Genomic DNA, 11,483 nt, shown 5'->3' on the forward strand with positions numbered 1-11,483 from the left:
ATTGGGGGGAAAAAAAAAGCCTGAACTACCGCAACACTTTCAGAGGGCATCAATAAAACTTTATTTATACGAACCCTTTGGAAACAATGATATATAATGCTGAAAAATGTTTATAAGTTGTCTTAAAACAGGGTGCCTAAAGCTGTTGCTAAACTACAACTCCCAGCATACTGGGAGTTGTAGTTTTGCAACAGCTGGAGGCACACTGTTTTGAGACCACTTATGCTGGGAGTTGTAGTTTTGCGATAGCTGGCAATCTACTGTGTGAAGACCAATGATATATACATAACTATATGACAAGTGGCCAGTAGTCTGATACAATAGTAATCTGTCATCCTAGTGGCTGCTTACAGAGAACAATAGCAGTCGGAATCTTCAGTTTTGCATAAATAAAGTTCATTGGGGAAAGGAAAAAAAAAAAAGCCTGAACTACCGCAACACTTTCAGAAGGCATCAATAAAACTTTATTTATACGAACCCTTTGGAAACAATTATATAAAATGCTAAAGAATGTTTATAAGTGGTCTTAAAACAGGGTGCCTCCAGCTGTTCCAAAACTACAACTCCCCACATGCCCGGACAGCCAACGGCTGTCCGGGCATGCTGGGAGTTGTAGTTTTGCAATAGCTGGCAGTCTACTGTGTGAAGCCCAATGATATATACATAACTATATGACAAGTGGCCAGTTGTCTGATACAGTAGTAATCTGTCATCCTAGTGGCTGCTTACAGAGAACAATAGCAGTCAGAATATTCAGTTTTGCATAAATAAAGTTCATTGAGAAAAAAAAAAAGCCTGAAACAAATGTCAGAGGCGCAACTACCGCAACACTTTCAGAAGGCATCAATAAAACTTTATTTATACAAACCCTTTGGAAACAATGATATATAATGCTAAAGAATGTTTATAAGTGGTCTTAAAACAGGGTACCTCCAGCTGTTGCAAAACTACAACTCCCAGCATGGGCTGTCCGGGCATGCTGGGAATTGTAGTTTTGCAATAGCTGGCAGTCTACTGTGTGAAGCCCAATGATATATACATAACTATATGACAAGTGGCCAGTTGTCTGATACAGTAGTAATCTGTCATCCTAGTGGCTGCTTACAGAGAACAATAGCCTGAAAGGAGAATAGAATGTCCCTTAAAAAGGGGGGGGGGGGCTGTCGCTTTAAGAAGCAGGCGTCACGTGACTACCTCGCCTGACGAGCCGGCACTCACCGGCAGGAGAAAAAAAAAAAAAAAAGCTGGGTCATGGTCACTCACACTCAAGGCGGCAAGAGCGTGCGCACAGGCCGGGAAGCAGAGGGTGGTGGTGGGGGGGGGGTTCACAGTCGTGTCAAAGGGGCAACGAGGATGTTAGGAGGAAAGGCCGAGGCCTAGCGGGTGTCAGGAGGCGGCCCGGCCGGGGAGACGCGGAAGGAGAGGCCCCGGCGGCCTGAGAGGGGAAGAGAGGACACGAGCGGGCGGTGAGGGGAAAGGCCGGGCCGGGCTGTGAGGAGAACCGGCCGCCTCACGGGTGACAGGAATCAGACAAGGGGGGAGGAGAAGGAGGAGGAGGCCGCCAGGGCTGTAGTGAAGCGCCGGGAATAAACAAGAGGCCGCCCCCGTGTGTCAGCTGCCCCGGTCCTACCGCTCCGCCGCCTACACGTCACCCCCCCGTCACTCCACAATACTACCCCCGGTGCCGGTTACCTGTTCGGTCAGCAGCTTCACTCCCGAGCTCCAGCCGCCTCCGCCATCTTAAAACCAAGCCAAAGCCCCCTACTGACTGCTGGACCCCTGAGCGCAAGAGCCGCGGTGCCAGGTCTCGCGAGACTGCGCCGGTCCCGCCCCCTTCTCCTCCTCTCCAACACCACCTCTCCGTCTGCTGCTCCGGGACGTAATCTCGCGAGATCTCCTCCACCCCCCACTCTCCTGTTTCCCCCCTCCCTCTTCTTCTTCTTCCTCCTCCCTCCTACTGAGCGCACTCTCCGAGATCTCGCGAGTTTGCGCGAAATTTCCTATCGCTAATCTCGCAAGAACGTCCGCCGCGCACCCACCTTTTTTTTTTTTTTCCACTGTGCGGTATGAAGAGGTCTCGAAGCTTCTGATGTCTCGCGAGATCTACAGTTGACAGCTGCATGGACGGGAATTAGCAGTCCAAGGAGGAAGTGATTGGCTGTGTCATCTGCCATAAGACTGTATGGACCGATGTGTCTCCATAGACCTCTATCTGTACAGTCTCCTATGTGTATTCATTGGAGTGATGATAAGCTTTGCACAGTGCTGCCTAATATCTTGGTGATCTATCAATTTATATCAATTATCATTTTAAGCTTAACCCCTTAAGGACCAGGTCAATTTTCGTTGTTGCCCTTTAGTTTTTTTCCTCCTCACTAGAGAGGAGCGAACTTACAGTAAATTCGATTCGTCACGAACTTCTCGGCTCGGCAGTTGATGACTTATCCTGCATAAATTAGTTCAGCCTTCAGGTGCTCCGGTGGGCTGGAAAAGGTGGATACAGTCCTAGGAGACTCTTTCCTAGGACTGTATCCACCTTTTCCAGCCCACCGGAGCATCGGAAAGCTGAACTAATTTGCGCAGGATAAGTCATCAACTGCCGAGCCGAGAAGTTCGTGACGAATCGAATTTACTGTAAGTTCGCTCATCTCCACTCCTCACCCTTTAATTTTTTTATCTACACACCCATATATATATGGGCTTGTTTTTTGCGGGACCAATTGTGCTTTGTAACGTACACATTCATTTTTCTATAGAATATGCTCAAAACCAGAGAAAAAAATATTTGTGCGGTGAATAAAAAAAGCTATTTTACTAATTTGGGGTGGTTTCTTTTTTTTTTATGCCATTCACTGTGCAGTAAAACTAACATGTAATCTTGACACTTTAGGTCGGCATGATTAAAACAATAGTATGAATCATGTTTTGCTAATAAATAAAAAAAATACCGTATTTTTCGCCGTATAAGACGCATTTTTTCTTACCCAAAACTGGGGGGGGAGTCGGTGCGTCTTATACGGCGAATACACACCTATCGCGGCGGTCCCTGCAGCCATCAACGGCCAGGACCCGCGGCTAATACAGGACATCACCGATCGCGGTGATGCCCTGTATTAACCCTTCAGACGCAGCGATCAAAACTGACCGCCGCGTCTGAAGCGAAAGTGACACTAACCCAACTGCTCAGTCGGGCTGTTCGGGACCGCCACGGTGAAATTGCTGCGTCCCGAACAGCTAACATTACCTTACCTGCCTCCTCGGTGTCTGCTCCGTGCCGGGATCCCCTCCATGGCCAGCGCTCACCTTCGACGTCATCACGTCGTCGCGCACGTGTAGCGACGTGATGACGGCAACGGAGAGCGTGGATCCCCGGGGAAGAAGACGTCCAGAGCGTCGTGGACACCACGGGGACGCGGCGACAGCGATGGAGTGACATCCAGGGCAGCGGTGACGGGTCCGGAGCGGCGGGGACACGTGAGTATTACCTCCTCCAGTGGTCTTCAACCTGCGGACCTCCAGATGTTGCAAAACTATGCGGGGAGTTGTAGTTTTGCAACATCTGGAGATCCGCAGGTTGAAGATCACTGTTGGGTTCAGAATCTTTTTTTTCTAGATTTTGCACCTTTAAAATTGCCGCTGTCTTATATGCCGGTGCGTCTTATAGGGCGAAAAATACGGTACTTTAACTTTAAAAAAAAAAAATGAAATTTAATTTTAAATTGCCATTTTCTAACCCCTATAACTTTTTTTATATTTTGTTTAACAGACTCTACGAGGCCACATTTTTGCGCCATGACCTGTAGTTTTTATCGGTACCATTGTGGTACTGATCTGACTTTTCGATCGCTTTTTATGTAATTTTTTCTTGGGATATGATGTGACACAAAATAACATTTTTTTTACGTTTATACCATTTGTATTATACCATGTTTATACCACTGTTCGGGATGAATAAAGTAATATTTTAATAGTTCAGACAATTATGCATGCGGCATTACCTAATATGTTCATTTTTATTATGTTTACATGTTTTTTAAATGGGAAAAGAGGGGTGGTGGGTGTTTTTTTTTTTTAATACTTTTATTTAACTCGATCGCCATGTGGGGGAAGGGGGGCAATCCACCCCACTATACAACCAGGGACACATTAAATGTCCCTTCGGATGCCGCTGTCAATGTTGATCTAAAGGGTTAATAGCCGGCTGCGGTGATTGCTGCTACAGGAATCAGCTGGGGGCCCCCCAGTATAGCACGTGCTTACGCTGCTCTGTAACCCCTTCCTTTCTGTTTTCATGCTGCAGTCTGATAGGACAGGAGTGAGCACAGAGGAGTGCTAGTCCCGCCTTCACTTCCTGGACTTGGTCCCAGCCTGTGTTTCAGCTTGAAACCCCTAGTGGTCTTTCTCTCTAAGCCATGATTTCTATAAAAAGGAGATAAAAAAATGTTTATGAAGTATATTAGAAAGATTAATGTTTGGCCAAGATGTACAACATATAACATTTTTTTTTTAATCTGACAGTGCCCATTTAAAACCACCAGCGTGTAGCGTGGATTTGCTGTCAAAGCCTCGGATCCACATTATAATATGACCTGAGGGAATAGGAGATATGCCCCTTGAAACACTTTGGGGGAGAGTTATCAAAACCTGTCCAGAGGAAAAGTTGCTGAGTTGCCCATAGCAACCAATCAGATCGCTTCTTTCATTTATGAAAAGGCCTCTGCAAAATGAAAGAAGTGATCTGATTGGTTGCTATGGGCAACTGGGCAACTTTTCCTCTGGACAGGTCTTGATAAATCTCCCCCTTTGTCTTGTGTTTTGCAAATAAATCTTTTGTTATTTTAAAGGAAATCTGTCATCAGAATCACCCGCACTAAACGTGTTACACAGGCCTGTAGTGCGGGTGATCCTGATTAAAACGCTTCTTACCTGGTTAAAAATGGTTCAGCGCTTCTTCAGATATCTATATCTTTAATTTTCTGTTATTCCCTGGCTTGGGACTCAGTGGGAGGTCTTATCATCTCGGACTCGGCTACACTTCATTCAAGCTGGGCGGAGCTGCCGCCCTGCTCATGAATATTCATGAACTTATCATCGTAGTCTAACTCCTTTTTCTAGGTCACGTGGGGAGGGCCGCGCATGCGCCGTGTTCCGTACACCCGGAAGCGGCGTTCTCCCCCCCGGCTTAAAGGAGTAGTCCGGTGCACACTTTTTTCATTTTATCCCGTCCGGGCTGCAAAATAAAAGAAAACACACTTTCTCTTACCGGCCAACGTGCCCCCGGAGCTCCGGGACACTCCGGTACAGGTGTTCGTTCCCGGCTGTATTCTTCTTACTTCCTGTTAGCCCGGCACGTCACACGGAGCTTCAGCCTATCACTGGCCGCAGCGATGTCTCACCTCGGCCAATGATAGGCTGAAGCTCCGTGTGACGTGCCGGGCTAACAGGAAGTAAGAAGAATACAGCCCGGGGACTGAACACCTGTACCGGAGCTCCGGGGGCTCGTTGGCAGGTAAGATGAAGTGTGTTTTCTTTTATTTTGCAGCCCGGACGGGATAAAATGAAAAAAGTGTGCACCGGAGTACTCCTTTAACTCGAGCTGCGGCCCAATACAAGTAAGAAGACGGGCCACAGCTCGAGTTAAGCCGGGTGGAGAACGCCGCTTCCAGGTGTACGGAACACGGCGCATGCGTGGCCCTCCCCACGTGACCTAGAAAAAGGAGTTAGACTACGATGATAAGTTCATGAATATTCATGAGCCGGGCGGCAGCTCCGCCCAGCTAGAATGACGTGTGGCCGAGTCCAAGCTGATAAGACCCAAGCCAGGGAATAACAGAAAACTAAAGATATAGATATCTGAAGAACCGCTGAACCATTTTTAACCAGGATCACCCGCACTACAAGTCTGTGTAACACGTTTAGTGCGGGTGATTCTGATGACAGATTTCCTTTAAATGTCTGTGACGGCTGTTTGAATACTAAGCTTTTGCGCCTGGAAGTATCCGATCTCGTCCCGTTGCGTTCTGCAGGTGGTCTCCATATAATAAGAACAATACATTGCTACAGCTTATCGAAGATTTTTGCCTATAAATGCGATCTCGTACACGCAGGGTGGTCTCCTCCACGTATGGGAGACCACGTGGGCACTTGGTGGTATAAATCACATTTCTGGACTCACAGGTATAAAAGTTCTTACTTGGGACAGACTTCCCCAATATGTAGCTGTTATAACCTGCATTGTGCACAAAGGAATCATTCCCCTTCTTTTTACCTCTAATCGCTGTCTGTTTTAGGTTATTGGATGCCGAGCCAACATCACTCCATACTAACCTGTCCCTCAGACCTCCTTCAGACCTCTTATAGCAAATTAGGGGTGACAATAAAAATTCCTTTATCTCTGGATAGGATCTTGTCATAATATGCAGGTGGCTCTTCACTACCTTGTCAATCTTACAGCTAAGTGGGTGGTAACTTCTTACATAAGGGATAGGTCTCCATCTTTATCTCTCCCCTGCTTTTCTCCCCATCTTCTATTCTCCTAAGGCTGGGTTCACATCATGTTTTTACCAATACGGGACCGCATACAGCTGGGGGAGCTAAAACCTTGCGCTCCCGTATCCCTGCCGTATGTAGTTCATTTCAATGAGCCGACCGGAGTGAAACGCTGACTCCGGTCGGCTCATTTTTGCCCCATATGCGGTTTTCCCACCTCACCTAAAACTGTAGTGGACCACGGTTTGAGGTCCGTGGAAAACCGCATACGGGGCAAAAATGAGCCGACCGGAGTCAGCTTTTCACTCTGGTCGGCTCATTGAAATGAACTACATACGGCAGGGATACGGGAGCGCAAGGTTTTAGCTTCCCCCAGCCTTATGTGGTCCCGTATTGGTAAAAACGTGATGTGAACCCAGTGAATTTCTGCCGGAGATTGAGCAGGCGGTACTAGGACCGCGCGGACTGCATCGCTGTCCCCATAGACTGTAATGCATTTCTGGGTGGATCTTTTGGAAGATCTGCTCAGAAATGCATTGACATCTATGGGGACAGCAATGCAGTCCGCGCAGTCCTAGTCCCGCCGGCTCAATCTCCGGCAGAAATTCTGCCCAGATTCCACAGTGTGAACCCAGTCTTAGGGTCTATTCACACAGCAGAATTTCCGCTTGCGGAATTCCACCTCAAATTAAAGCCCTTAAAACCCTGCATGTCAATTTTTTTTCCGCTATAATCTTGCAAAATAACGGCCATCTAATGAAAACCCCAGTGGACCCCATTGAAAGTGATAGGACCTTCTTGGGTTCTGTTGATATCAGTTGTGAGAACCTCTGTCCCAAACCCGTTATCAGCTAGTATAACGGAGCTCCACAACACTGATGTGAACCTAGCCTTATTTGGGCGGCAGCAGCCCCGTGTGTGCAATCTGCGCATCTGCCAGAAACCACAGTGCTAACGCATGCGCAGACTGCTTCTATCCCCCTTTTATGCTCTATTGATATAGAAAAACTAAACTGGCACAGAGGTCTAAGTCTAGGTTCACAATGTGGGATTTCTGCCGGAGATCGAGACAACGGCACTAGGACCGAGCAGACTACATTGGCGTCCCAATAGATGGCAATGCATTTCTGAGCAGATCTCCCAAAAGATCCACCCAGAAATGCATTGCAGTCTATGGGGGCAGCAATGCAGTCTGCTCGGTCCTAGCGCCCCCAGCTCGATCACCGGCAGAAATTCTGCCCAGAAATTCCACAGTGTGAACCTAGCCTTATACCTGGATCTTATGTAAGATTCATTAGAAAAAAAGTTTGTGGTACAACAGGGATTTGGCTTCTACCACACAGCTGCGTGACTATGTACTTCGAGGACTGCTACCCACATCTTCACCAACTACATTATTCTAGTGACCACCAAAGAGGCACATAGATTGGCTTAATATATACAGGGTGCACAGTGTGGGCCCTAACTACTATACGGGGGCACAGAGGTTGGCGTAACTACTATATGGGGGTACAGAGGGCCCAGTACTATATGGGGGCACTGAGGGGGCCTAATACTATATAGGGGCACAGAGGTAGGCCTATTATGTGAGGGGACAGAGCTGGGCCTAATACTATATTGGGGCACAGAGGAGGCCTAACTACTAAATGGGGGCACAAAGTGGGCACTATTACTGTATGGGGTAATAAACGTGGAGTTTCTATAGAGGTCATTATTGTTCTGCAGTGAGGATTTTGCAGAAACAAGTTGCGACCAGGAGAAGTCTTCAAGATGCCCCGGGCTGGATGGGCAAGATGCCCCGGCTGTCCGGGCATGCTGGGAGTTGTAGTTTTGCAATATCTGGAGGTCCGCAGGTTGGAGACCACTGTCCTATACTTTACATACCTCAACATACGATGGTTTCAACAAAGGATGGTTCATTTGGAACGGATTATCATCGTATGTTGAGGGACCACTGTAATTACATTATTATATATGTATTTAAATCATTTATTTTTGGGGAGGAAGACATATTAGTTGGGGCTTGTGTCTCTAATCCCCTCACCCTAATAAGCCCTCCCCATTACCTTATAGATGTAGGGCACAGCATTTGGAACAGTCATTAAAGTAATTTTTTAGCATAGTGAGGCATCAGAGAAGCTTCCGTCCGAACACCCTTCATCTACAAGGTAATGGGGACAGTTTATAGACCAATCCGGTGTTTTGAAGGGGCCATGTCGCAGTCTCCTCTGGAGAAGTAGACTTTTCAATGTTTACTGCTGTTTGTCTTGTCCATCATGCATCCTTAGCCCATACTATTAGTAGCAGTGGAGCAAGGAATTGCAGTATTGTAACATTGAAAGTAACAGGGTAACACTGCAGTACCTTGCCCCACCACTAGTAATAGCACGGCAATAGACAGGACAAGCAGCTGTAAGACTAGGTTCAGACTACGGAATTTCCACCTGCAATTTCGCTTTGAAATTGCAGGCGGAAATTCTGCTTGCTAAAATGTACTGTATAGTGAATGGTTTTCCGTTCACAAATTCACACTTCGGAATTTGTGAAGCGGAATTCGTGAACGGAAAATCCGCTTGGAAGAGCAACGCCTTTCTTCAGGCGGAAATCCGCACGGAACACATTGCAGTCTATTGGAGACTGCAGTGTCCGCACGGTCCTGAATCAGTCAGCACTGGCCGCACTCGGAATCTCCGGGTGGAAATTTTCTACCCGGAGATTCTGTAGTCTGAACCTAGCCTAAGAGTTCAGACATGGTGCTCACACTAAGGGTGCACTCACATGGAGTAATTCAAGAGGAATTTACTCGAGTAATTCCTCTTGAATTCTCCTCTCCAAATGAATGCACATCCCCTCTGCCCATTGACTTTAATGTTTTTTTCTGCTGTCCTGTTCACACTGCAGAAATTCTGCTATGAGAAGAAATTCGAAGTGGATCCAGCAATTCCAATATAACATCGATTTTATTTGTTATTCAACAGCATAAAAATCTTTCATGAGTGGCACTCACAGCACACCACCTAGCCAGTGATACACAGCAACATGGACGCGTTTCGAGCGCATGCGCGCTCTTGATCACCAGTCATGGCGATCATCATGGTGATCAAGAGCGCGCATGCGCTCGAAGCGCGTCCATGTTGCTGTGTATCACTGGCTAGGTGGTGTGCTGTGAGTGCCACTCATGAAAGATTTTTATGCTGTTGAATAACGAATAAAATCGATGTTTTATTGGAATTGCTGGATCCACTTCGAATGTCTTCTCATACTGTGTATCAAGCTGGGCCAGGCTTAGGATCCTTGCAAGACCAGTGGGAGGTGAGCTGAAGATTACTCTTTTTCTTTCATCGGAAATTCTGCTAGCGGAATTCCGACACTGAATTCCTTTCCACTTGAAGAAAGAACATGTTCATTCTTCAAGCAGAATCCCGAAATTACTCCTCGTGAATTCCTCAGTGTAAACACACCCTAATGCTGCGGCCTCTTCAAACAGCCGATTACTTAGTTCCCTATTTTCAGAGACATTGCTCATGGTTTTCTTCAAAACTGAGCCGGCTCCATAACCGGCGGGTGCAGGTGATCCAGCACTTGAAAGCATGTGCAGCTTTTATTCCAAAATAATGTGGGTGAACAGCGCCCTAGATGAAATAATTCACATCATATTGACGTATTTGGAGCGCATTATATATCTGCAGCTGACACCTGCTGTCAGTAACTCACATCGGAGATCCCTGCCATGTGGGTCAGATAAGGCTGGGTTCACATCACGTTTTGTCCGTATGGTTGCAGTGTACAGTTTGCAACCGTATTGGAAAACATATCCATAGACAAGTCATTGAAAACCGTATGTACAACGAAGCATCCGTTTGCGTTCGTTTAGCTTCCAATACTTTTTTTTCCCCCCTGTACTAAAAACCGTGGTCGACTACGGATTTGTTTTGGTTTGAAAAACCGTATTTTAGCCGTATACGGTTGTTTTAACATGAAAGTCAATGAGAACTGTAGGTGTCTATGGTTCAATCCTGTTTTTCACTATACGGTTTTTTACTTTGCACATGTTTACTTAGTGATCCTAAAATAAAATTTCATTAGGACAATAGGAACTTTATTTAAAAATGAAATGGAGAACGGCATAAAAAAAAAAGTCAAAAATATTTTCCTTTTTTCACACCAAACTGCAAAAAATAAATAAATAAATAACAAAAAGCGATCAAAAAGTCACATATATGCAAAAGTGGTACTAAAACAAACTACAGATCATGGTGCAAAAAATGAGCCCTCACACATACAGAAAAATAAGAAAGTTAGGTGGTCAAAATAGGGCGATTTTAAACGTACTGATTTTGTTAAAAAAAAGTTTGAGATTTTTAAAAGCAGTACAATAAAAGAAATGTATGTAATCATGGGTATCATTTTAATCGTATTGACCCAGAGAATAAAGAAAACATGTAATTTTTACCGTAAAGTATATAGCGCGAAAACGAAACCTCCCAAATTTGCAATATTATGATTTTTGTTTACATTTCCTTACACAAAAAATAATTTTTTGGGTTTACCATACATTTTAGGGTAAAATGAGTAATGTCATTACAAAGTAGAACTGGTCACGCAAAAAACAAACCCTCATATGGGTCTGGGAATGGAAACATAAAAGTTATGGATTTTAGAAAGCGAGGAGGAAAAAATGAAAACGCTAAATAAAATTGGTGGTGTCCTTAATTGGTGGTGTTCAGACAAGCGGATTTTCTCAGCAGATTTCGCTGCAGATCCGCCGCTGAAGGACCTCTGTATGCTGCTTTTACATGTGCCTGCTCAGAGTGGCAATACGCCGCTTTGAGCAGACACACTGCGAGGTGCGAGTCGCCGTGCGCATGCACAGTATACTCACACATCGCGACAGCTCTCGGCCTAGCTCATAGAGCAGGGAGAGCGGCTGCCATGTGTGCGAGTACACCGCGCATGCGCGGCAACTCGCACATCACTTCAGTGTGTCTGCACGT

This window comes from Hyla sarda, chromosome 9, assembly GCF_029499605.1.
Source record: "Hyla sarda isolate aHylSar1 chromosome 9, aHylSar1.hap1, whole genome shotgun sequence".
Taxonomy (NCBI): domain Eukaryota; kingdom Metazoa; phylum Chordata; class Amphibia; order Anura; family Hylidae; genus Hyla; species Hyla sarda.